This window comes from Papio anubis, chromosome 1, assembly GCF_008728515.1.
Source record: "Papio anubis isolate 15944 chromosome 1, Panubis1.0, whole genome shotgun sequence".
NCBI classification, from domain to species: domain Eukaryota; kingdom Metazoa; phylum Chordata; class Mammalia; order Primates; family Cercopithecidae; genus Papio; species Papio anubis.
The window spans coordinates 194240391-194246681 of record NC_044976.1 but is presented as its reverse complement, the minus strand read 5'-3'; positions in this window follow the sequence as shown (position 1 = coordinate 194246681).

Genomic DNA, 6291 nt, shown 5'->3' with positions numbered 1-6291 from the left:
CCCTCCCTGCTGGCCAGATTCTTCCTTCTAGTTGTAAGATGCCTCTCCCTCTGTCCTTTATATGTCCTTCTTAGTCTAAGTCAGAATGTAAACCCCTATACAATTAGTAACAGTTTTTATTGTCATCGATTATGTATACCTTGAATAGGAACAAACATTCTAGGAATGTTTTAATAAAGCAAAATGCAGTGAAGGTTAAGGGAAAGAAGAAGCAGCGTACACAGTTGATCTATGAACTTCCTGTCCCAGGAGTATTTGCTGTATGCAGCGGGAGAGATTTGTCCTGTTTCATCTAATAAGTGGGGAAGGAGCTAACAGCCACCAGACATTGAACTAGAACTGGGGATACAGAGGTGACAAAACTGTGTCCTTGAGAAGCTCGCCACTCAGGCATGTACAAACACAATTTTAATACCAGATGATAAGTACTATAATTGCAAAAACCATTTTTCCTTTATTTTCAATAGTCTACCTAGTTGTCAGTAGAGGTGTGAAATCATGCGTTGCAATCTTTGATGCAGAAAATATAGTTTACTCCAAAAGAGTATTAAAGCACCACAGAAGTGCAGAGGCTTAGAGGAACCTCAGTCTGGAGTGCCTGAGATATCTTCACTGAGGAGGCAAAATCAGGGCTTAACACTGTAGGGGATGAAAGAGTATATTTTCTTCCCATCTTAGGTTTATGGCCAAGGCCCCTATAATGAAAGACAGGTTTACAAGAGAAAAGCATATACATTTATTTAATATATTTAGGGACATGGGAGGCCTTGGAAATGAAGACCCAAAGAAACAGGTAGACTTGTATATTATTATGTTTAGGTTTGATAAATCATGGACAGTCATAGAAAAATACAATGGGAGGACAAAAGAGTATAATCTAATGCCAATAAACTGCAGGGAACTTAGCAAGCCCTGTTTGTTCAGATTCTTCTCTGTGTTCCCATGTCTTCAGAGATAAGCATACTCCATTTCTCTCGGTGTTCCCATGTCTTCAGAGATAAGAATGTTTCTTTATCTTCAGAGATAAGGAAGGGCACCTCTCGAATGAGGGTCTTATGTCCTGCTTCAGGGCAGAAGAGTGATGGGGAGGTGAGGGTAGTTTCTGCTTCTGCTGTTGTTTGAAATGCCAAGATGCCATATTTTAAGGTAGCACGTCCTGAACTCCATCAATGTTCACCAATGTATGTCACTTTTTCTGGCTCTGTTACTGAGAGAAAGAACTTTTAAGGCAGACAAGTCAGCATGGACAAAGGTGTAGAAGTGGGAAGTAGAATGGTCTGTTTTGAGGAAGAGCAGATGGTTTGGTGTGGCGAGAGAAGAAGGTGCCGGTGCTGCTGCTCTTGGCAGGAGGGATGGGATGGCAGGAGATGGGACACGGGTGGACAGGAGTCAGCATGTGAAGGAGTTGGATGCCACAAGCTGGAAGTCTTCTTTGTACTGTAGGCTTGTGCTGTTGAACAAGACAGTCAGTGGCTCTCAAGTAGGTAAAATGTGGCTTCTACAACTAAGTGGAAGAATTTTAATTTTATTTAATTCTATTCATGTAAAGTTAAAAATGGAAATATATATATATCATGTTGAAATATTTTAGAAATTTTGGATCAAATAAATTATATTACTAAAATTAACTTCGTCTACTGTTTTTTTTTTTTTTTTTTTTTGAGATGGAGTCTCACTCTTGCTGCCCAGGCTGGAGTGCAATGGCACGATCTCGGCTCACTGCAACCTCTGCCTTCTGGGTTCAAGTGGTTCTCCTGTCTCAGCCTCCTGAGTAGCTGGGATTACAGGCACATGCCACCACGCCCAGCTAACTTTTTATTTTTAGTAGAAATGGGGTTTCACTATGTTGGCCAGGCTGGTCTCGAACTCCTGACCTCAGGCCGTCCACCCGCCTCAGCCTCACAAAGTGCTGGGATTACAGGCGTAAGCCACCATGCCCAGCCTACTTTTTTCACTTTAAAAAAATTAGGCTCCCAGAAACTTTGAAATTACATATGCAGCTTACATTATGTTTCTATTGGACATTGCTGCTATAGGCAATTGGGAACCATTGAGAGTTTTTGTGCAGGACAAGAATATGATCATGTTAGGGCTTTAGAATAACAACTCTGATAGCAAAGTAAAGGATGACTTGGTGGGAAGGTACAACTAGCAGTAAGGTGACCAGTTAAGAGGCTATTGCTGTAGTCCACATTAGAGCTAATATAGACCTACACAGTGGCAGTAGGGATAGAACAGAGGAGCTGTATTTAAAAGATATTTAGGAGGGAAAGTTGGCATGGTTTGGTAATGGGTTGCCTGTGGGTGTGTGTTGTATATTAAAGAATTTGGCTGGTCTTTATCTCTGGTTCCTGGGAGGTAACCTCTAAACTTTGGGATTTCTTGAGTAACAGGAGTGTCTTTATTATTTATTCTGGGCTTCCTGGACCACCCCTAATTTATGCTAATAAGGTGATTCATGGTGTGCCACTAGATGATTTCAGGATGGGGGCTGGCCATGCCAGAAAGATTAACTATGTGATTGAAAGGTTGGAGTTTTGAGCCAAGTAAAACTGACTGGACCTCCCAACCTTAGGGAGGGGAGGAGTGGGGACTTGGAGATCAAGTTCAATCACATGGACAATGGTTCAATCAATCATGCCTATTTAATGACACCCCAATAAAAACTCTGGAAAACAGTGCTCAGGTGAGCCTCCTCATTGGTAATATACATAAATGTCCTGAGAGAGTGACACATTCTGAGGACAGAGAAACTTCACATTTGGGACCTCCTCAGACTTTGTCCTGTGCATCTTTCTTTTGGCTAGCCCTGATTTGTACCTTGATAATAAAATTGTAATTGGAAGCATAATGTTTTCCTGAGTTCCATAAGTTGTTCTAGTAAAGTATCAAACCTGAAGTCATCATGGGAAACTCCAAAATTTGTAGCCAGTTGGTCAAAAGTGCAGGTGGCCTGGGAACCCTTGAGCTTGCAGCTGGCATCTGAGGTAAGGGTAGTCTTGTGGTGGAATGTGCCCTTAACCTGTGACATTTGAACTCATTCTGGGTAGCTAGCATCAGGGTTGCAGTGCACAATGAAAGAAAACAAGTTAACAATGACTCCATAGTTTCTAGATTAAACAGTATAAGACACCCATAGGACATGAAGTCTAGTTGGGGCATGAATTTGGTGTTATGCCTGTTGACTTTGAAGAGTCTATTGTCTTCAGGATTGAGATGTCTAGAAAGCAGTGCAGGTGGAATTCAGGAGAGAGTCCAGGCTGGAGACAAAGATTTAGAAGTGTTCCATATACAGGATGTTGAAATAGAAATATTTCTGCCTCAGGGTTCCCTAAAGCCCCTAGATCCCCACATCCACTTTCCTCCGACTCTGCAGATCATTCTGTGTCTTTGTCTTTTCTACCAAAACTCCACCCCAAAGCTATTCTTTTCTCTTCGTGGTCTTCCTACCCTGGCCCAAAGTAGCTCCCAGAACTCTTCCAGCCTGTGTCCAGCCAAAGGTCCAGAATGGCTGGATAACCAGGTGACTCAAAGCACACCCTCCCACCTGGTGTGTAATGTATCTTCTGCTCCCACCAGTTTTTCATCTGACAATCTTTCCACATCTTCTGGATAAGGAGGACACACTCTGAAACTTTGCATGCTATTTCTCTTATCACGTGTACATGATATAACATAATGAGATCATTTACTTTTCCTAAAGTCAAAGACATTCATTTTTTTTTCCTAACAAATATTTGGGTCCCTAGTATGTACTTAGTGTTAAGGATACAAAGACAAAAAGGAGGCCAGATGCAGTAGCTGACACCTGTAATCTCAGCACTTTGGGAGGCCAAGGCAGGTAGATTGCTTGAAGCCAGGAGCTCAAAGACCAGCCTGTACAACATAGGGAGATCCCATTTAAAAAAAAAAAAAAATTAGCCAGACATGGGGGCACATACCTGTAGTCCCAACAACTTGGGAGGCTGAGGTGGGAGAATCCCTTGAGCCTAGGAGGTCAAGTCTGCAGTGAGCCATGATTGCCCCACTGCATTTCAGCCTGGATGACAGAGCAAGACCCTGTCTCAAAAAACCAATAATTATGATAATAACAAAAAGATGAAAAAGACATGATTGGCTGGGTGCAATGGCTCACACCTGTAATCTCAGCACTTTGGGAGGCCGAGGCAGGCAGATCACCTGAGGTCTAGGAGTTCGAGACCAGTCTGACCAATATGGTGAAACCTCATCTGTACTAAAAATACAAAAATTGGCCGGGCATGGTGGCGGGCACCTGTAGTCCCAGCTACTCAGGAGGCTGAGACAGGAGAATTGATTGAATCTGGGAGGCAGAGGTTGCAGTGAGCCAAGATCATGCCACTGCACTTCAGCCTGGGTGACAGAATGAGACTCCATCTCAAAAAAAAAAAAAAAAAAAAAAAGAAAAGAAAGAAAAAAGAAAAGAAAAAGAAAAAGATATGATTGCTGTCCTCAAGGAGTTTACAGTCTGGGGGAATTTGAACATGCACATGCTAACCAAATTCTTTTGATTATGTGATTGTGTAAGTTGTAATTGAGAGCTAACCTATTTCACTTTACAAGCTGACAGGAGTTAGCAGATTCAAGATGAGCCATGGACCTTTTTGCTGTCCTCTCAAGAACTTGTTCATAGAAAAAGCTGGATTTCAGAATATCAAATATTTCATGTTTTACAGCTAAGTTGACATCAAACATTCAAGCATTTAGATCTGCTTTTAAAATCATTTCAAAATATGTATATATTAGCTTTTTTCAATACAGCCGCTCTTCTCCTTGCTCTGGTACTTATATGAACATCCACAAGAGGGTAGGGGAAGATGGAGAATTATTCTGGGGCAAGCTCCATGAGAGCAGAATGCAAACAGATCTGTGAGAGTTCCAAAGATGGCTACATAGGTCAAAGGACAATGCAAGGATTGGCTCTACTCTCTTGATACTTTGAATCATTTAAAATCCAGTACAATTGACATCATCTGGGAGGCTGTTAGAAATGCAGAATCTCAGGCCTCACCCAAATTGTGCTGAATCCTAATTTGCATTTTCAGTAAGACACCCAGGTCTTTCGAATGTCAGTATATATCTCTCTCCAAAGTTCCACACTCAGGTCAGCCTCCCAGCCTCTCTTCTCTCTATTGCTACCCTTTCATGCTCCCCGTGGCAGCCTCCTTCTCTCTGTTGCTCTCCTTTCATGCCCACCATGGCAGCCTCCTTCTCTCTATTGCCATCTTTCATGCCCTTCACCCCAGGGCTGCCTCACCCATAATCCTCTTCAAAAACTCTGAGTTGCTAATGTCTGCCCCTTTTCCATTTCCCACTATTCTCTTGCTCTCTGATTTCTTTTCTCCAAGCATCCTGCCCCCACATATAAAACCTTTCATCTCATTGCACACACTTTGAGATTGCCATAGATAACAAATACAACAGATATTGAAAAGGTAAAATCAACAGGACTCAGTAAGTGCTTGGATAATTATAATATCCTCTAATATTTGTTTCTTTCTATGAAGCAGATATGGTTGTTATCCATATTCAAAGATGGGTAAACTACAGCTCAGAAAGGTTACATAACTTGTTTAATTCACAGACCCGGAAAGTGGCAAAGATGGGATTTGAATTCAGGCGGTCTGACCCTGGGACCGGGACATTTGACTCCTGTACTGGGTGAGAAAGTAAGAGAAGTCTGTAATGATTCCTAGGACTTGTATTAATTAACTGCAGTTGATGAGGCCACCAACAGAAGTAGAAAAAAATAGATGAAAGGGTGGACCTTTTGTTTTGTGGGGTGGTATGGGTAGTTCAAAGTTACTGTTACTTTTAGGTTAAAACTCCAGTTTATTTCTAAGGTTAAATGAAAAATTGCTTGCTTTGGATTTTCCCACCTTCTTCATTCTACTTTTGTAACTATTTACTGTGATGTTTAAAATCCCTAGACCAAGCTCTTCCTGAAGGAATACGAGATGATTGGTGGAGCACACCAAAAGCACACTCAAAAGCAGCAGCAGAGCCCCAATAGCTTTATAGCCTTGTCTGGTCTCTTTGGTCACCTTCTATTTTTAGCAATCAGTTGGTGGCCTGGAAGTACAGTCTGGGGCTACAAGGGGCTCATACTCTGTATATCTAACGCAAACTAATTGAGCAGTGCCCCAAATGCTCCACGTTCCCCGAGTTTCTCAGGTTCTTGGCAGCAACACCGATGATTGAAAATAAACTCTGCTCCCTTCCTCTTGGGGGAAAACACATGGCCGGATCCACATCAACCTTAGAATCACTGGG